This window comes from Agelaius tricolor, unplaced genomic scaffold (assembly GCF_023055355.1).
Source record: "Agelaius tricolor isolate 1412-34295 unplaced genomic scaffold, bAgeTri1.0.p SCAF_35, whole genome shotgun sequence".
Classification (NCBI taxonomy): Eukaryota; Metazoa; Chordata; class Aves; order Passeriformes; family Icteridae; genus Agelaius; species Agelaius tricolor.
In genome coordinates this window covers 4463681-4485172 of record NW_027269295.1, presented here as the reverse complement: position 1 = coordinate 4485172, position 21492 = coordinate 4463681, and positions in this window count along the sequence as shown.

Genomic DNA, 21492 nt, shown 5'->3' with positions numbered 1-21492 from the left:
CTGCTTCTCCCAGAGCTTCTGCACAGCAGGAAGAGATCAATTGCTTGTCCAAGCCATCCTCCATGCTAGCTGCAGAGGGTGAGGATGGGTTTCCAGGCCCTCCAAGCCTCTGCTTGTAGCATGCCATATTCCTGAGGGGTCTGTACCCACCTGCCAATGGCTTCTCCCACTCCTCCCCTGCCCTCCCACGTTGCCTCTCCTCCTCTCATGTGCTGGGTGCAATGAGAAATGTACTTGGCTCCTAATCCTTGAGTGGGAGGTAAAGGCAAAAAAACCCAAGACTTCAGCTCCACAGCGTGTGGGATGTGGATGATGGCAGATCCCCACCTTTGACTTCTCCACTGTCTCAGGGGTAAAGGCAGACACCTCAAATCCAGACCTTTGGGTCTGAGTCCACCCTTCCTGGTGCTTGGGGACAGCCTTGTCATTTGTTTCCTGGAGAATAACAGGCCATTTCTTGTGTCCCTTGCAGTGTCAGCTCCCTGGGGCCTTCTGACAGATGCCATTTCTTGGGCTGGTCCCAGGAGACACCACATGAGATCCACCAGGGAGTGCTTTGGGAAGGAGCTGCAGGAGCTGCCCCAAGGCCTTGGTGCTGGTGGGATTCCAGGGCTGCAGTGGGAATCCCTTCTCCAGACCCTCAAGACACCAACCTGGCCAGAACAGGAGCAGTCCTGGGATTCTGAGTGGAATAAGGCTGAAGGCACCAGTTCCTCCTTCATTCTCCTCCCAGAGCCATTCTGGGCTACTGACCTGGAGATATTGGATTGTCACCCTGACCTTTGCTGAAGCAAAGCCTCTGGTTGCCAGCATAGCTCACCCAGCTCAGCAGGCCAGGCTTCTCTCTCCCCTTTCCTAATCCAGCTCTGCTGCCAGCTGCAGTGTCCCAGCCTGAAAAGGAATAACAAGACTTCAGGAAACAGCTTTGCAGTGCTGCTACCCAGGGAGGGAAGGATTTAGCCTAAAGCCTGTACAAATGCTCTGTGCTTATTGCAGGTTTCCTTCCCCCAGCTTCTCTGATCCCAGGAGATCCATGTGCAATACTGATGCTCCAGCTCTGTGCTGGCAGTACCTGTGGCCTGAGCATCTCTGCAGGGCTGGGATGGAGGGCAAAAGGGGCTGCAGGCAGCAGGACCCCCCCCCCCCCCAGATCCAGCTGGGGTTGGATTGCTGCCTGAATCTCCATCCCAAGGTGGGGGTGATCCCAGTTTGATCACGCAGTCATTGTCCCCATTGCTGGAAGGCTTGGTCACCAATTTACTCAGAAAGACCTGAAATACTGAGAAACTGGGATTTGCCCAGTTTCCTGTCTTCAGCTTGGCTGGGAGATGTGCCAGGAAAGTGACAATGAGGGAGCTGCTGTCCCCTCCCAGCTCTGTGACACCTGGGCTGTGGTGAGGGGCAAAGCCCAGAGCAGACATTCCTAACTGATGGAATCCAGACTGCAGGAGGTGCTGCTGGAGCTGTGGGGAATGTGCTTAAACCAAACCAGCCCAGATGCTCCTTCTTACCTGGGAACAGAGCTCCTCTGCTCTGGGCTCCCAGTGCAGCAAATGTGGCTTTGTGCAGACTGAGGTGCCACCAGAGCAAACCTTCCTTGGGACCCTGCCCCAAGCCCCCAGCTCCCAGAGGGACCCTGTGGCCACTCCAGCCTCAGTTCACACCCCATGTGTGGGAGCAGGAAGGTGTGGGATGCTGGGGACGGGGACAGCAGCGGCACTGAGGTGATGCCTGGGAAGGGAGAATGGGCTGGAGACCCTTGGCAGCAGCAGGCGGGGGGGGGCACTGGGTGTGATGGGGACAGCGCAGCCTCCCCACGACCTTAAACCTTGTGACAGTTTTCTGGTTTCCTCCCCCAAAAATCCCTACCAACCCACACAACCTAAAACCCCCACGGATTAGGAAATCCAGGGCAATAGGAAGAAATGAGCCCTGGGAGAGGGGCTGGTGCTGCCCAGGGCTCTGTCAGGGCAGGGCAGGGCAGGGCAGGGCAGGGCAGGGTGAGACAACCCTGGACAACACTTCCAACCCAGATTAACCTGTTCCTGGACTGGGAATGTTGCAAAAACTCCCAGTTCCATACTGGGATTTGGAAGAAACTGAAACCTTGTGATGCAACTGGGAGAGATGAAGCAAGAGACACTCAGGAAGCAGATGATAGAGCCAGCACCACAGGGCTTCATGAGCAAGGCTTTAGCCAACTGGTAAATTTCCCCAGATCCTGAACAGCCCCCAGTGTCACCCCCTGTGCCCAGCTCTTCCCCCTTGGAGCACAGCCCCTGTCACAGCCAGAGCCTTCAGGGGTAAGCAAAAGTGACAGGGTTATTGGCAAACAAGTTGACATTTCCAAACTGATTCTCTTTGCTGCTCTTTTCCTTCCTGAAGCTGGTCTGAGCATGGCAGGGGTTGCTCAGGAAAGCCAATAAGCTAATATATTCATATCATCTCACATTTGGTGCCAGGACATGAAGTAAACACCATCAGGGACTTCGCTCTGGTTCAAAGACAAGCCGTGATTCTTATTCCGATCACATCATCCCTGCTCCTCGTACAGCTCCATTGATTCATATCTTAACAAGAAAAGCCTTCAAAACCCATTGTCTGCCCCGTCATTCCAGCCCTGCTCTCAAGGGCCAGGCCAAGAAGCATTAACTAATCTGCTCACATTACCTTGCCTTTGAACCAAGCACCTCTCAGCATCAATCAAGAGTGTTTGGAGGTGATACAATCCCGCTCAGGGGGCGAGTGTTGGCTGCCAAGGTCACCCAATGACCTCAGTGCCAGAGTTAATTGATTCTAGAAGATGTGTTTGGCATTGCAGAGGTCACCCAAGTGAGTGCAGGGGCCAGCACTCAGGCATTGCCCCCTGCACCAGGCTGCCTTTCACACTTGGGGGGCACCCAGGGCTCGAGCAGCCCAGTGAAGATGCCCTGTTTGGTTAGGGAGGGCTGTGGGCTTATAAACAAGTCCCTGAAGGAGAAAGCTCAGGGCCTCAGGCAGCATCTGTGGTGCCAGAATAGGGACTTTGCTGGTGTCAGCCTGGCTGGGTCTCGGCGAGGAGAGAAGAGTTTACAAGCAGCAATGGATTCTTCCATGGAGTCCTCCCAGGGATTACAAAAGCCCGGCTGCCGATTGCCAGGGAAAAGCAGGTCCTTCAGCCTCTTGGGCCTCAGCTCAGCCAGAAGCCGCTGTTTGTTTGGCTCCAGTGAGTTCCCAGCATAGCAGAACGTGCTCCTGGGGGCTCAGTGTGCTCAGGGGTGGCTGGCAGGGACTCGGGGCTCGGCCACCCCCCGCGCTCCCCGGTGCCTTGCGCAAGGCAGCTCCGCTCCTCCGGCCTGACTTACACTCAGGAAGGAATTAGTCACTCCTGTCTCCATCTGGCTGCAGGACACACTTGGGATGTTTCTTCCACCGCTCTCATAAAGGTTTCCCATCCTGCTGGTGCCAGTAACGAGGCCAGATCCGTCCCCTTTGCTCCCGCCGATCCCAGGTTCAGGAATGGGGGCTGTTTACTGGATTGCCTTAGAGGAATTTGGTTTTCCTGACATTTCAAGAACTGCTTGAGACTGTTGTTTTCAGGGCTTGGAGTACTTTGAGAGGACATGTCCACCAGGAGAGAATTAACCACAGCTGTCCCAGGCCCCTACCATGGGGCAGGGACAGGGCTCAGGGGGCATCTCTGGCCCTGGCTGGATGGGGAAGGAAAGCCAGGCTCCTTGGAAAGCTCAGTTTTGCTTTCTTTCAGACTCAAGCACTCAATGAACCCAGGCTGAACTTCTAGGTTGCTTGGATTTGGTTCTGGTTTCAAAACCCTTTTGGAGAAGGAAGCTGTTTTCTGTCTGAGTTATGGGAATGCCCAGACTGGGGCGTTTCTCAGCTGCCCTGCTGAGGCCAATGTCCATCCCATGTCAGCCCCTGTCATTGGGATGGATGGACATGCCCCAAATCATTGAGATGGATGGACATGTCCCAGAATGTCCCTGGATGGACATTTGGCCCTGGGGCCAAAATGGAACTGGGCATGGGGAGAACCTTCAGGGTTGTGTGCACAGCCCCAAAGGGAGACACATCTCAACTTTGATGAGCACCAGTGTTGGACTCCATGGATCAGAGCCCATGCCACGGTGTCCCTGTGGGACAGGCAGTGCTGGGGGTGGGGGCAGAGAGTGTTCACTGCAGGACCCTCATGGCAAAACCCCACTGGGGGCAAAACCCCACAGCCAGTGTCTGCAGCTCCCTGCCTGCTCTGGGGCTGTTCTCCAGGTCAGCACCATCACCTCCATCAAACCCCATCCACAGATCTGCATGGCACACCACACATCTGTCTTCCCCCTGCCCCTCCTGCAGAGGGGCTTGCCAGTTGTGCTCTTTAACCTAAACCCACAAAGTCACTCCAGAACATGTTTTGCAAAGGGCTGAGCTGGGACAAGATGTTAGAAGGAAATTCACTGCCCGTGGAGCTTAGAGTGTAGGGAAAGGCTTCCCTGGCAGGAGAATGGGATGGGCAAGGAGATCTGGGGGAGAGCACAGGGCCAGAGCAGCTCTGTGAAGAAAGGTGAATGTGCTGCTGAGCTATGGGAGAGCAGGGAGGAGGAGGCAAACCCAGTCTGGGTGAGGAAAGGATGCAGACAAGGTCTTGGGATCAGCTGGCTGAGATGAGTCCACAGGGAATTACAGCAGGTCTGAGCCTGTCAGATTACTGGAGCCGGGAAGGGGGGGAGCGGGTTGAGGCAGGTCTGGCAGGAGGAGGGATGGAGGAGCTGGAGGGAAAGAGAGGAGCAGGGCAAGGTGGGCGCAGATGGGAAGATGAAACAGGAAAGCCTCATAAATATGATTGCCTGGCAAAAGATTTTGAGAATATGGAAACTATAAGCGAGATTGAAATGAAAGCAAGCTTTGAGATCCCTCAGTTACTGAACAACTGGAAAACAATGATATGGCTGGCTGAAGGTAATCCCCTTTTGATGAAACAACACCCTCTGCTTGCAGGCAGGCCCAAGGGTCAGAGCAGACCCTGCCAGCTTGGCAGAAGGGCCCAAAGAGGAGTTTTTAGGGTTTAAAATGTAACACAGTATGGTAATGTGGTGATTCTTATAGGGTGTATGTAAATGCTGTAGGATTTGTATCCTGTACTAGATTGGTTAGTGAGAATCAGAATATTCAGCACAGAAGAAGATTTATGGTATTGTAATGGGAACTTTGCTCTCTTTCCCTCTTGCTTTTATTCTTTGCTCTCTCACTCTCTCTCTTTGGGGCTCCTCTTTGGGGGTCCTGTTTGGGGCCTGCTCTGAGCTGTGGCTGGCAGCTCCCAGCAGGCCCTGCACCCAGGCCCTTTGCAATGAACCCCAAGTTCCAGTCCTGGCTGCAGAGATCTCTCGTCTCCATCTGTCCTGACCGTGCTACCCCCTGACACTCCTACAGGGCACAGAGGGGAGGGAGGCACACGGGAAAGGGGGGAGAAGAGGGGAATACCCAGCCCTGGTGCTGTGGGGCTGCTGGGGGCAGGAAGACAGACTGGGGGTGCCATGGGGTGGATGAGGTGGGAACTGGCCTGGTCCATGACACGTCACCCCCAGCACCCACCTGGGCAAGGTGCAGGGCTGGGACCAACCAGGACAGGAGCACTACACACCAAAACCAATTAAATGCTCAAGGGGTCACAGACCAGCTCGAGGGCTCCCTCCCATCCAGAGGTCAGAGGAGAGCGTCCTCATTTGCTGCCTCTTAAATACATCTGATCCTGCCTTAATTCCTCCTAAAACCCTCCCTGAGAGCTTTCAGGTGGCTGCTGGGGAGAGGTGCCCATGAGCTGGGGTGGCAGGCCAGCCAGGCACGGTGACAGCCCTGGGCTGAGCAGTGCCTCCAGAGGGATTGAAGGGCTGTGGTGGTGATGGAGGAAGCACCATGTGCACCACCATCCTGATCCTGGGTCCACTGGTCCTCATGCTGCGGCGCCGCTTCTGCAACAAAGTCGAACCGTACGTGCTCTCCTGTCCCCCTCCTGTCCCCTCAGGGCTCTGGGGCTGGGGGTGGAAGGGTGAGGGGGGCCCTGGGGGGGAGGATCTCACTCCTCAACCTATGGAGATATTTGGGTTCCTGCTGGTTTTGGTTCTCTGGATGACACCAGGAGACATTCGCTCGAGCTGGGTAGAGAGGAGCCTTCTGTGATATGCTATCACCTCCTCTCTGATGCACCAGTGCCAGTAAGGAGGAAATGCAGGACTGGTCCTCCTGTTTGGTGTGAAGGGTCAGGGATAAACCACTGGGATGCTTTTACATGCACTGATCAAGGTGTTTCCCAAAAGGAGCAGTCCTGCAGCCTGGCTGCCTCACTGTCTTCATGCCTCAGCTTGGGAGGAGATTGAGCAGTGACTTCAGCTGTAGGGACATCACCAGGCTGACATTGACACTCAACCGGTGTTACACAGCCCTGGGGAGGTCCCACTCCACCCTTGATGTTCTGGGAGCTTGGATGAGTGTCTGGCTGTGTGGAATGCTTGAGAGCACCAGCTGAATGTGGGCTCTGAGGACAGCCAGCAGCCACCACCCCACACCCTGTTGCGCTGTGTTCACACACGCTCACACTCCTTCTGGCTTCGAGGCGAAGGCAGGGAGCAGATGGGAAGGGACTTGCTGCAGTCCCACACCAAGGCAGTGACAAAGCTGCGACAGGAGGGCAGGGTCACCTCCTGCTCGGTGCATCCCCGCTGCGCCACGGGCACGGTGCCGGCGGCTGCGGCTCCCGCTACCTGCAGCTCCCGAGCCTTTTGGGAGGAGCTCCTGCTCCGTCCTGCTCCTCTCAGCACTCGCTTGGCTTCAGCTCGGTGGCAGCAGGGCCGTGCTCAGGGAGAGCCCGAGCATCGCTCCCTGTGCCTGCTCCAACGCCGGGTTCAGCTCGGGAGGTTTCTGCTGGAGACACACAAATCTATTTACCGGTGGAGACTGGAGACATCTGAAAGTAGGGAGGTCAAATTGACACTTAATGAGCCGATTAAGTCAGGGGAGGGAGAAACAAGCCTCAAAACAGGGAAGGCATCTCCTGGCCTCTCTACCCCCGGGTTTCCCTGTGCTACCTGCAGCCCTGGCTGAATGAAACGCTCATTAAATGTCTGAGCAAATGAGCTGCGGAGGTGGGGGCTGTCTCTGGGCAGAGGGGGCAGGGATGACTGGCAAGGCTGGCAGACTGCAGGTCCATCCCTTGGGAAGCTGCAGGAGGAATGGGCAGGTACATGGCTGGGGACAAGCCACCTGGAATGATGGCACAGAGCTGGCAGTATGCAGACAGACCAGTGCCCCAGCCCTGGACAGACAGATCCAGCTGCAGCACAAGCCCTGCCCTGGGAGCTGTGTGCAGGGTCAGCTTCTTAGGAGCAAGCAGTGAATAAAACACAAATCCGTGCACAAGGAGATAGGAAGGAGCCTGGAGCTGAAAAGGCTGGGGCTGGGACAGATATGGTCCTGCCCTGGTTACTTCCACTCAAGGCAGGATCAGCACTCCTTCCACCACATTTAAACTGCAGGCCTGTAACCTGGTGAGTCCTTTCACCCAACTGACCTCATCACCACCACCACCATCATTATCATCGTCATCAGCAGCAGCAGAGCACAGAGAGAGAATGTGCCTGGTGCCAGCACCAGCAGCAAAAAGCTGGAATGAGTTCAAGGGATCCATCATGGCATGAACCTGGGAGCACGAGGGAGACTCAGAGCTGGATGGCCAGGAAAAACTTCCTCCAAGCCCTGCTGCAGTCTTCAGACAGGCACCTGGTCTGGATGCAGCCCATAGAAAAGCTGTAAACTCCTAGATTAGTTCTTTTGGTGATTAATTGCTCTCACCATTAAAGACCAGTGGCTATTAACAGCTTTTCTACTTGATCTATTTTGGACATTCATCTACTCGCCTTGCTTGGTGTTGGCATAAATCAGAGCTGTTCCACTGACAGCTTTACACCAAGAGAGATTCTGTTTCCAGACTCTCATGTCCTGGAAAAGAAAAGCAGCAGAAGCAAGAGAAAAATGTGCTGCTGGGTAGGGCCTGTGGAGAAGTGGTGCAGGAGACCAAGGCACAGTGAACCTCATGAAAGGCAGGCAGCATCCTCAAGACCAGGAACAGACCTGAGGCACCAGAGCCCCACTATTGTGTTGATCCAACTGGAGTTTGGCCAGCTAGATGACCAAGCTTAGGCTGCTTGGACACCAGGACCCCATAGAGCAACAAAGACCAGGATTTTCCATGTTTGCACTGTTCTGGATGACTGCTGGATTAAAGACATCCCTGAGAAACAGCACATGTGAAGAAGAAGTCAGGAGCCCACATGTTCCCTGGGATAAACCTGGCTCGGTGAAGGATCAACCCTCTGCCTCTGACGTCCCCGTGTGCGAAGCAGGGCGGGCACCCTGAGCAAAGGACACAAATGAACAGCACAGGCAAGATCAGATTATGTGAAATCCCCTGCTCACTTGACCTCCTTCACGTCCCTGTCTTCTATTTATATACCTTGGGGCTGCCAGGAATGGCACAGGTTGTCCTTGGCCCACCCTCACAGAGCTGGGGGGCTCAGCCATGGATTAGTGTTGGCCACTGGAGCTGGCTGCCAGCATCTCAAAGGAGAGGCTTGAAGGGATTCCTCCCAGCATCCCAGCTCTGGGGCCTGCTATCCCCACCCCTTGCTGCAGCTGAAAAACAAACTGGAACACTATCCTGGACTAACCTGCTGTCAAGAGACAGGAAGGTCAAGAGGGACTCCTTGTGCTTGGATTTCCTCACAAGCAGTGATTTATTCTTTGTTTTGTGTGATATTTAAGGAGAAGATCCTGGCTGGGGGCCAGAGCTGGCTATGGATGTCTGCTCTGTTTGCCTTTCTCATGTTCTTCCCCTCCAAGCCTCTTCCTGGCAGGAGCTGCTCATGGCCTTCTCCTGTGTTTGAGGAGGTAGAGATGCTGCTGATGTGGAACATGGGGTTTGGTCTTGGTGCTGGTCTAGCTGGGGTGATGCAGGGGACTGAGCACCCAAAGGGGCACAGGTCACACAAAGGAGCCAGCTGGAAAGAGCCAGGTCTGTGAGATGTCCTCCATGGAGAGCTCTTGGAGAGGTCTCAGGTTTGGAGGGGTAGTGCTGGACTATGGCAAAGCAAAGGAGGTGCTTTGGGAAGTGAAATGTGGTTTGCCTTACTGCTGTTTTTTAAGACCCCTCCCAAAAGGCTGGACATGAATCCTCTGGGTCCCAGAGGGGTTGTTTTCCTGGGACTAGGAGCCAGGGCCATGGAGAGAGGGACTGTTTAGCCCCTGTGCTGATCTGCTCCCAGAACACCCTTGTTGTATCCCACACATTGTGCTGCAAGACAAGAACTGACCCTGTGCACTCCAGGCTGGGGAAAGCAGAGCTGGTAGCCTGGCATCACCTAGATCAACCTTCAGCTTATTTCCCTCTGGGAAGCAGGACATGACCTCCTCATTTCCACTGGCCAGGCACAGCTGGCAGCTGGCAGTGGTGGCACACAGCTCTGCTTCTCCAGGCTGGAGCAATCAGAGCATAGCAGGCAGGCACAGCCAAGTGCCAGCCAAATTTCTGTACACTTTAAATACATTAGCAAGGCCACAGACACAGCCCCAAAGTGCTGCAGGAGCAGGAGAGCCAATAAATAACCCCCAAACCCACCAGCAAGGGAACACCCCTCTTCTTTCCACAGGAGATAGGGCTCAGCATTGCTTTCCCTCCATATCTGCACAGCAGCTGAGCAGATCCACTCTCTCCCTGGCTGTTTTCAATCCAGTACCAGAAGGGTCAATTCTGTGCCACTTCTGCGGAGTCATTATCCTGTCGGTTATATAAATGTCTGGGCATGCACAAAAGGCAGTGCTGATACAGTGGCTCTGACACCAACTCTCTCCAACACCTGCTTTTCAGCTGGGGAGAGAGCTGAGCACAAGAACATCTCGAGAGCTGTCACACAGAAGGCTGCTGTCTTTCAAGCTGAATGGAGGTCTAAATAGCTCTCACTTCTGCTTTAGAATCTCATTTCTAAATGCAATTAATACTGGCACATGCATAATGAGAGACTGACGAGTGAATACAGACTCCAGCAATAAAGAAGCCAGCCCCAAGTGCTATGTAAATATTACAAATCCTCACAGGGAGCTGACCTGGGGAAGACAGCTCTCTGATGATTAAACCCCAGTGACAATACGACTGCATTCCTACATCTGTCACAATACTACCTGCTGATACATAATGAGCCACGCTAAAAGAACTTGCTCTTGCTGCTCTTCAGTGCAGATAAAATGTCTATTTGTAGAATGTAATTAATCTCTTCTTCAAAATCAGGAACCTTAGTGTCCTTGGTAACAACATGCCAGTGACTCAGAGAGCGTCTCTGGCTTTTCCTTCTGATTTTGGAGCGAGTTACTGAAAGTGACCCCAAATTCTAGCACTGCAAAGGAGCACAAGTGGAGAAGCCAACAGTATCTGGAGGTAGGGATAGGTTTTACCCACCTTTCTGGTCTCTGCAGGGCTGCTTTGGGAGCTTAAGGAGATCCCTGGACTTGTTTCAGCCACGTTCCCTGTGATGAGACAAGCTCTGTCCCAAGATCTGCTCCCCAACCACTGAGAACAGATTCCCTTTTACCATGGGGTATAACAGGGCAGAGAATAAATTATCAGGAGAGCAGGGGCACAATCACAGGATGAAGCTGCTCCCTCTTTTGCCTGGTTTCCCCAGCAGTAAGTGCCTCTGCTCTGTGTGTGTGTGTGTGTCCATGCCTGCTCCCCTGATGGCTTTCAAGCCTGCTGGCTTATTTCAGCCAAGTTTGGTGGGGATGGAAGTTCAAAGACATCCATTCCCCACCAGGTAGCAAACATGCAAAGCCATGAGCACCAGCGTGGCAGAGGGATGCAGGGAAGTGCTGCTGGCAGATCCCCTGGTCCCTCTGAGGGTTGTGCTTGGGCATTTCCTGCTCCTCCAGCCCACCCCAGGCTGGATGAAATTGTGCTAAAAAGGCAAAGTTGCTCCAAAGCAGCCAGGGGCTATATCTGCTTTCTATGAATTTCAGTGGGAAGAAGCAGTGCTGGATGTTGCTCACTGACCCAGTTCCAAAGCCCAGGGGAAGCATGGGCCGTGGTACGGGGACAGCTGCGTGGAGAGGGGGGTGATGGAAGACTTGCATGATTTATTTATTTCCTGGGAAATAAAAAGGAAGAAGAAAAGAATTGTTGGATAAAATCAGCATATTTCAGGCTAAACTGTGCTGCAGCAATTCCATGTGGGACTGGAGTTGAGCTGCTTGGTCCCCTGTAAGGGAGATTCATCCCTGCTGCTGCAGGATGCTCTGCAGAGCCAGGGGGACATGGGGAAAAGGAGGGTTTGATGTTACTCTGCTCTTCAGTGCAAAAATGTCCTTTACTGGAGCGAGTTCTCACTTCCCTTTAGAGAGGGGCTTCAATCAGCACCACTGCCCACAGCTCACCCCATCTCCTCTGTCCCCAGGCACTCGGAGGGAGAGGAGGAGATCAGGAGAGAGGCTGGCTCTGACCCTCACGCCACTTAACAGCGCCCCGGAGCAAAGGCAGGTGGGATGCAGCATTTATCTGGGATGATGCAGCTCTGAGGAAATTGTGGGAAGGACATACTAAAAGCCTGGATCTAACCTTCAAGTATTTTAATGGTGATTTTTTTTGTGTTTTACCAGGATTTATTGCTTTTCCTGCCTATTGGTGAGGCTGTGAAGTCTCAAGAAAAGTGTCTTGCTCTGGAGAAAGGAAATTAAACCTGGAATGGCTGGATTGGAAGGGAAAACCCCATTTTCCCATTACTTTCAATAGCATTTCAGTTCCCAGGTGAGGGCTCACACAGACATTTCTCTCTGGCTGCCTGGATGCCAGGAGCATCTCGTAGGGACAGAAAATGCTGCAGAGTCAGGGTGATCCAGCTGGGATGGGATGCAAGGGGTGGGTGCAGGTTGCCCAGAGAGGATGTGGATGCCACACCCCTGCAAGTGTTGATGGATGGTTTGGATGGGGCTTTGAGGAACCTGAAGAAGAGGGTTGGAACAAGATGGTCTTTAAGGTGCCTCAGCCATACTGTGATTCTGTGTGGGATTTGGGACTGATGTGGCTTTGTGTCCTGCTCAGTGACCCCAGGGCTTGAGGGCTGGCTCAGGGGTGTCCATGTGCAGCTCCCAGCAAAGGTTGGGTCACTCACACACCACTGCCTTGGCTCTGGGAGGGAATCTTCACATCAAGGGTGAGGGGACACTGGGCTATGGGGAGAAACTGGGGCCAGAGCTGTCTTTCCTAATTCCTGCCCTGGGCACTGCTGAATGCCCAGAGCAGCTCAGGGACTCACTGTCCCCTGCAGGCAGCTCCCCCAAGGCTTCTAACCTCAGCTCTCAACAAACAATTAACCACAATTCACCAATTAACCACGACTCCTTGTCCTGCAGCTCCCCTGCGCTCTGCAGCCGGCACCGAGCACATCCCAGCCTTGGCACCTGCTGAAAGCCTCACAAAACAACCCGTGACAGCAACAAACCCACACCACCCAGCTGTCCTCCCACAGCTCAGGGAGGGCCAGGCTCTGGGCTAAATGCTGGGCCAGGAAGGAGATTTGTCTGTCTGAGCCCTGGGTGGGGTCAGCAGCCCCAGCTGTGGGCACAGAGCGATCGGGGATCCTGCTCTCAGCCATGGGGTTCTCACGTGCCCTGCAGCTTTCCCATGGATGTAAATCCATTAATAAAAGATCAGTGTGCACACAGCTCACTGTAGATGACAGCATTAGAGGCACATCAGCTTCTCCTAAGCACCAGTCTCGTGCTGGGTTTATTTGGTCCATTTGTGGCAGGGGAAGAGTTGCTTTCGGCATTCAGAGATGACTTGTGCCTGGGAGAAGTAGCAGGGTGAGTTATATTTTTGGCTCTATTTAGCCACAAAAATTTGGGTTTAGAATAAAGAGAAATATTCCTGTTTGCTGCCAAACTGAGGCAGACGATTTCTTGTGCAAGCCTTCGTTTGTTTGAGGACTCAGTGTCCTGCTGTAAAAATAAATGCTCTGATGGGAAAAGTCTATCAGGGTGTGCTGCTCAGTCATTGGGAGTGTGGGCTCGCAAACATCAGCTTCAACCTAACTGGAAAGCAGCTCCCAAAGTTTCTGCAAATAAATATTAGACAGAAGGTCTTTGTTTTTTTGGTGAGTGAAGTAGTCGCAAGCTGAATCTTTTCCATGGGCACCGTTGTGCTGGCCTCACCACAGCTGGCATGAATTTTCAGTGCCAAATACACCCAGTTTGCCCCCAAACTAGGTTGTTGGCTCCTTCTGAGAGCCAGCCACAGGAATGGGGGAAGGAGAGAGGCTGATGGTGGGGAAGAAACCTGGGATGTGTCTCCTGCCCAGGATGTTCTGGTTGATGTCAGCACCCTCTCCCCATCCTGAGGCTGTAGGGTCACCTCCCTGCCTCAGAGGTAAGGCCAGACACACAGACAAGAGCTCCCAGCAGCTTGGTTCTCCATACTGAGAATTTCACAAATGTCTATAGAATTTTCCTAATATATTTTTTCTCTGTAAGATTTTAAATTAAGCTTCTTCATCCTCAACTCATGTTAAACATTTTTCTTCCTTCTTTTTGGCAAAAGAAGTATTATGATCAGGAGGAATGAAACTGGTTTTACCTGGCATTACCTTCATTTTATAGCAGATTAAAAGCAAGATACACAGTCAACAATGCCAGGAAGGGGGGGCAGGGGATGAATACAATGATGTGCTGAAGGCAGCACAGAAAAGATTGGAATCTGAAAAGACAAAGGCTTGCCAGGATTGAGCCTCAAAAGCAGAATCAGCTCTTCGGTGATATGAATCACCTGGGTTCCCCTGACATGCTGGTATTGCTGTAGAATGGCTTTTATGTATTGATTTAAGGGAGAATAAAGGTCAAGGGCTTAACTCAGAGGTGCTGTTCAGCCTGGGTGGGCAGAAATGAACAACAAAGAAAATCTGCAAGATCAGAACAGGATGGAGAGGAGCCCCAAGAGCGATGGGTGCATGCTGGGGCTATGAGACCCCCAAACAATGGAGCACAGCCTCATTGAGGGGAGCCCACTGGATCCCTGATCTGCAGGGTTAGCCCAGGCACAGTTATTCTGGGCTTAGTGAAAATCCAGATTTCAGTCTGGACCTTTCCATCAATAACTCTGACCTCTCTCCCCATCTGGAGTAGCACTCAAAAACTTCCAGAAAGGACAACATGGGGCCAGATGGAAATGGTGCCTACAAATGTCACAGTGCTGCTGGGACAGGGTCACTGCCCTGCAAACCTGGGTGTGCAACCAGCGCTTGCTAAATCAGCTGCAGGCAGTGTGGTAGATTTGGGGGATAAAGGTCTCCTGAGCCATGGAAAGGCCAACCCTCTGCCTGGGGACCTCTGAGAGGGTGGATTTTGTGAGAAATGTTCTTTATTTACTCAGGCAGCCAGAGCCAGCAGCTGAGCTCAGAGCTGGTGAGTGCCTGTAGCCAGCGGCTGCACAAGGCTCGCTGGCCATGGCGAGCTGTTTGCTGTTTGCGCCGAGATTTGGGATGTCCCACAAGGCCTTTGGTGGGTGGGAGTGGGAATTTGATTAATTTGTTCATTGTGTCCTCTCTGCTGGCCAAAATCACCCTCCACTTCATGAGAAACACAGAAGAGGTGGTGGCAGCCCTCACAGGTCAGGAATGGTGTCACCAGTGTTTTGCTGAGGGATGCTGATGGACATGATCCCCCCATCGTGGTCCCACGGAGGAAAAGCTGTTTGTTTGAGGAGGAAGGAAGGAAGGATTGTGACATCTCTGCTCTTCTTCTTTCCATCTCTGTCCCCACTAAAACACAGTTTGGGAAAAACTAAAAGGGGAAATGAAATGTTGAGTGGACTACCCCCAGCTGTGGGACCAGCAGTCCCACACAGCCTGGAGGAAGGGGTGACGCTGTGGGGCCTTGCTGGGCCCCATTCCCCAGGGTTTATCAGACTGTCTGTTTTCATCATTTCTCTCTGAGAAGGGAAGTGGACCACACAGCAGCAGAAAGTCCTGGAAATCTGCTAGGGAGGCTGTTCCCAGCACTCTTTTCTCTGCTGTTGCCCCTGTATACAGCTGAGGATGTATGGCTCTGTATTGCTCCAACTCAGTGAGATAATGCCTCAGAATTCAATTCCTTCCCAATTAAATTCCTAATCACAGCCAGCATGTGCACTTTCCCAGCTCTGGCCCTCTTGTCTCAGTTGCACACGTGGTCTCTCTGATAAACCAAGTGGACCAGGACTGGGGTCACCTCATCTCAACTGTCCTGTCTGCTCCATCCCCTCCACATCAGACCCTGCTGTGTCTCCTCTGCTCCCACTCCTGAGGCATCCTAAAGGCTGTGTGTGGCCTGTAACTTTTCATTTTCTCAAAAGAAAAAAAAATCAACCAAAAAACGACAGTGGAAGCAAGTAGAGGAAATTGGTTCAAGTTTCTTAACTATCTCATGGAACAAAAATGCTTCATGAGGCTGTTCAGGGAAAGAGAGGGTCAAATGTCCCTCATTAACGCTGATTTACTAAGAGGGCTGGGAAGTGGAAGGGGGAGACAGTCCAGCTGCCTGTCTCAGTGCACAGGGGTCCTGCTCTGGGATCCAGGCTGGGATGGGTGGGCTGGACCCCCAGCATAAGATTGGAGTGGTGGGTTTACCAGCAGAAGGTACAGTGGGGTGCAGGCTGCTGTGCACCCACACCCAGAGAGGACCCAGCCTGCACTTGCATGGCAGAGAAGCAGCACAGCTCCCTTAGCTCATGAGCAGTTCAGAAATTTCATGGCTTTCTGAGGAAAAGAGCAGAAGTTGAGTCCATTCAACCCAATTAAAACTCCAGAGGAAGTGCAGAGAGGCAGGATGTAATTACCCGTGCTGGAATCCCAGTTTGGAACAGGAGGCAGAGCTCTCCGGATCAAATTAATCCCTGGTGTAACTCTGCCGAAGTTACACCAGGGCTATAATTGGCCTGAAACATTTTAACTATCTCATTTAATGTTATTCATGCTCTGCTGGAGATGAGAATGTTTATCCTAAATGAGGGATTCTAATGCTCTAAAGCAATAATAGAGTGTGAGGCTTATGTGGCTTCTCATTTACAAGGATGCTGGGGAGGCCAGATTGCCACAGAAGATGCAGTAAATCTGGATTCCCCAAATCTTTAGCAATTTCTACAGCTCCTGTGGTGGCTGGCTGTGCCATTGTCCTTCCTGCAGTGTGTTCACCCTCTCTACACCCAAGATACTTTTCCATCTCTTGGAGACACTGGGGGCTTGTACCCCACACCCAGCCAGAGGCAGGAATAGCAGGAGATGTAAAGTGATATGAGAGGGAATGGAAAGCGCTGAGAGAGGCCTTCCAAGATGAAAGCTTCTATAAATCAGCAGCAGTGAGATTTCCCAGGGACAGACTGATTCCTGTGATGCTAAAAGAGGGGATTTCCATCAATGAGGGCTGGCTCCCTGAGTCACTCCAGGGAAGCAGCCTCCAGGCTCCTGCAGGAGGAGCAGGGTCAGAGCTGCAGGTAGAGCTGGACACCCCATGGACACTGTTTCCAGCTGCCAGCCCTGGCTTATCCACCAGGATGGTCCCAGGATTGTTTGAGCTCCATGCCAGAACAGATCTGAGCATGTCCCCTGCAGTGAGAGACAGCAAACACAGCCCTGCCACCCTCCATGAAGGACATCCCCCAGGAACCACAACCTGTGGTGGTGATGCCATCAGTCAGCCAAGCACACATCCTGCCACTGGCAAAGCAAAGCCTGCAGGTTGCATTCCTCCTTTTGCCAGCTGTACTCTGGCTGGTGCACCCCTGCCAGGGATGCCTCTGGGCCCCAAATCTCTGCTGTGTGCCCTGAGTCCCCCCTGACCCAGCCCTGGCACTTGCTGTGGGCTCTGCACCAGCATTACCAGGCTTTTGGAGATTGCATTTATCTGTCTTTAAATCACACTTACAATCCCCAAGCTGCTTTTAAGCCTGACCATTGGTCTTTCCCTCTGCTCTCATGGCAGTGGAAACCACAGGAAAGGCAGATCTGTTTGTTCTGAAGCAATTTTTTAATGCCCTGTAGCTTAGAAGCTCAAGCATTACAATTCATTCCGGCTCCTTTCTGCTCCACAGAGAATATTAGATCCTTCTTTTGATACTTCCTCACTCTTTGTAGATGTTACCCTAGTTTTAATTTTCAGGGCTTCCAGATTGTTTTTAACAGTGCTGAGCTTTCAAGTTGCTTCCTTCAAACTTTCTCCAGCCATGCCTTCTCAGAGCCTAAATAGCTTTGATTATTCCCAGATGTTTTTGGTTTGTTAACCCCAGAATAGTATTGTGTAACAGCTTGGAAAGAAGACTGGCAGCAGGGGTCCTGGGCTCTCTTTCCTTGTTCACCAAATCACTTCCCAAGCAGGACATCTATGAGATTTCACCTACAGAAGAAATGTCATTAACAGGACTGAAGGTGGCTGAAATCTTCCTGTTGATAAAGATAACCCTCTGAAGCCATGGCTCATTTTCTTCACCCAGTTTCTCCTTACCCTCTGTGCTGAGATTTCCAAGCAGGATGACATGTTGGGCAGCAAATCTGCAGGGAACAGGCATTCCTGAGGCTGCCAGGCTGCACTAAATGGGAATTGCTCATCTCCAGGCCAGGCTGGGCCCAGGCTGTGGCCACCCCTCCTCGCCAGCCACCGGCTCTGCTCTGCTGGGGCCAAGTTTTCCTTGGCCCGGGAGGGTGCGTGCGTATGTCCTGACAAGCCAGAGAGTGGGGAGTGAGGAGTTTTACACAACTGGCTGTGCTCCTAACAAACCTCTGCAGCCCTCCTGACCCCAGCAACTCTACCACTCCCATGTTTGAGCCATTGCATTGCTAAACACTCATAAAAAACATCCCCATTCCCACTAGAAGGGAGCCAGGGTGTATCCGATCTGGCAGGAGATTCTTCTCAACCATCCATAAATCTTCCCAAGGTCACCCCAAATTTCCCACATTTCTGGTGCCTCCACCCACTCTGCTGGATCCTTGCACTTCCCTTTCTCGGCCCTGTGGTCATCTTGGTGAAGCCCAAGGTTCCTGGGATGGATGTGAATACATCTCATGGCATCTGCATCACATATGCTGAGGACCACACCTAGGCAGGGCAAGGAGCAACAAAAGAAAGAGGAAGACCAGGGCTGCACCCAGAGCTGCTCAGGAGATCAGGGAGGAGGCAGAGGGAGGAGGATCAGCAAGACAAGCTGTGAGTGAAGAGTGTCAGTGCTTGGAAAGCGCAACCAATTTGCTTTTAGTACAGTTCATGCCTCTCCAACAGTGCCTAGAATAACAAATTCCTTCCACCCTCCAAGCCTGAATGCTGGAGGAAGCTGCTGAGAAACTTAATTGATTAGCTGGATGCGTGCACAGAAAAAAATTGCTCAGCATCAAGGAAATCACTGTCTTGACAGTTAATGCAGATGCTGGTGGAAGATTAGAAAGACCAGCTGCAGCTTTTTATCACAAAACCCCTTCTTTTAGTCTGGGAACAAGGCAAGATGTGTTTTGATGGGACGACCATTTTGCAGTGGTGCTGAGGGGCTGGAGCATCAGGGCTGTGCCCCACACTGCACCCACTCAGGGCTCACTGGCCCCATTACCAGTCCTGGCATCATCAGCTGCTGGAGGGCAAGGATACAAGTTTTGGGCTCCTCTCACCCCCCCCTCTCCAGCCCCAGAGGTTCCTATGAACCCTGGCAGCCTCTGAGCAGCAGGAAGAGATGCCCTGAGAGCAATTTCAGCATCCAGGGTGCAGAGGGATATAGAGCTGAGCACACTGGAGGAGCTGAGTTTCCAGATGCCTCAGGGCATCCTCTGTAGCCCTTGCAGAACATCTCCCCATCCCAGTCCCTGCCCAGGCTTGCTGCTTTGCTCTCAGCATCTCCAGCTCTGCCCTGCCTGCCACAAGGTCACCACACAGGATTGCTTTCTCCATTTGGCAAAAGAAAACAGGAAGCCAAAGGCCTGCAGGGGCTGTGAACTTGCCTGTCATGTTCTCTGACAGTACCAAAACCTTTTGCTGCTTGTGTTTTTCCCAAACTGTCGCTGCTTGTCACACCCCTCGTTTAAACCTCTGATCTTGAAAGCTTTCCTGAGCCCTCAGCAAAACAAATGGAGAGAGCATGGTCTGTTCTCCACAGGGATCAGACACCACCTCAAAAGCAATGAGACTGACAGTGTCAAAGCTTCCCAGAGCAGCAACAGGCAGAGCCAAGCGTGCATGCCTGTGCTCCAGGGCTGCCAGAGGTGGGAGGAAGCAGCCTGCTAACCCCAGCTTCCTCCTCTCCCTCAAGCTACTCAGCTCCTGAGGTATTTGGCTGAGGGAAGAAAGAAAGGGGAATGAAAGGGCTCAGCCCTCCTGTTTGCTCTCTGCTGAGCAGAACTGCTCTCCTGTCCCCCGTTTCCCCCGTTGCTGCTATTTGACCTGAGCAGCCCAGAGGCATCTTAGTCATGGTGCATTCCTAGCACAGCATTGGTTTTCTGGAGCAAAACGGGAACAGCTGCCAAGAAACAAATCTTCCCCTGACGCCTGGCACTTTTCATGGGTGGAACAAAACTTCTTGAAACCCCAGGGGAAAAAAACACCAGATCTCAGCCACAGCAAACCTCATCCCACTCCAGCCCATCCCCTTCAGGGATTTTGCAGCATGAGGGGGCTCAGACAGAGACTAATGAACATTGTGATCACATCCATACGGCACCACTTTGAGAGCTTTGAGTCAAAGAGGAGGTGAAGAGAGATCTGATCTTTAGCTGAAAGCAGTGCTGTGGGGAACAGTGCACTCTGGCTGACCCCCCCAGCATTCCAATCCAGCTGTGTCCCGTGTCCTCCTACCTGCCCAAGCCTGTTGTCACTATTGTAACTAGGCAGGCTAGAGGCAGGTAGGTGGTGCTGATATGGAGCGCATGAAGTTCACACCTGGCTTGCTGTGAAAGGGTTTTTGAGGCTTGTCAGGGCTAAAAGAAATCTGTCCCCAAGTGCTGTGAGGAAATCTGGTGCAATCAGAGTCAGACTGGCAAGGAGGGAAGCACACAAGGGGTAGCATGGGCTGAGTTTGGATTGCATGGGGAGGTATCTGTGTCCATGGGATTTCTGTGTGCTCAAATAGCAGAGCTCCCAGATGAACATAACCCTTTCCCCATGAAGGTTAGCATCTCTCCCAGGTATTAACCACATGTGAGATAGAGCCTGCAATAATCTCCCTGTCATGCTCACCAATTTCTTCATAGATTGCTGTGGTTTAGCAGGGTTGGGAGCAGGGAGATAGTCAGAAGAAAATTGAGAAGTGTTTCTGGAGGCCTGGAACCTGCTGAGACACACAAGCAGCCTCAAAGTACATGGCTTCTTGCCCCTTTCAGCTGAAGGAACAACACTTGCTCTGTGTTCACTCACATGTTGAATGTGATAGATGGAATAAGGACAGAAATACTGGCAAGCCAGTTTCTTGGAGGGCTTATGCCAGCTGACACCTGCTCCTTGCTGATAACAGAGTTCCACCCTCAGTCATGGTGCAGAAGGCAGCCTTCAGACAATATGAAGGCAATATGTTTTTCTTATTCACCCTGATTGAGACTCAGGCTTATCTTGAAATCATCCACTGCAGTTAGTGCTCAGCAGTCTCAGTCTGACAGAAATGGGTCTGATGGAGGTTCAGCTTCACCTTCACAGTGATAATTTTAGCAGGATATGCAGGAACAGGCTCTGTCAGCAACACCTCTGGTTCACTCAAGTCAGGGCAGTTTCTCTGACCATGAGGATTTTTAGGCATGAAGCATGTAGAGTTCACAGCTAGGACAGGTGCAGTGCTGATCTGCTAAAGCCTAAGGCAGCAACACCAGGTTAGGCCCACTTAAGATGCATTAAGTGTTTCTGTGAAGGTAACATGAAGTTCACATTGCAGCACGCATCACCTCCCTGCTCACTGAGATTCCCAGGAGATTGCCAGGAGTGCTTCAGAGAGACTGGAGCTGCTGGCTGCAGGTAAGTCAAGACAGTGCTTTAGCTTGTAAGCTGGAGATGGCAGAGAAACCCAATCCTTGAAAAATCAAGAATTCCTTTGTGATCCAGGCTTTCAGGCCAGGTTTACACAACAAGCCAGTTCCAGCAAGCCTAGACTGCAGCTTCTCTTTCTGTTTCTTGGCTAGCCCAGGCCGTTCTGCTACAACACAAGCAAAGTCCACTGTCACAAACACCATCTGCTGAAGAGGAGGAAGGTTTCACACTGTGTCAGTCTCTTTTATCTCAGTGTAGGCTCTGCACAGGAGCTGGCTGAAGTTAGAAAAGCAAAGGAGACCCCAGCAACAGCTTTTCCTGGTGCTGTCTGTGGGCAGTTACTGATTTGAGTAGAAGAGGACTCCAGGGAGGCAGGACAGCACACAAGCAGCTGGTCCATCACATCACTCTTCAGGCTTTGGTTGAAAATAGCATCAGAGTTTTCCC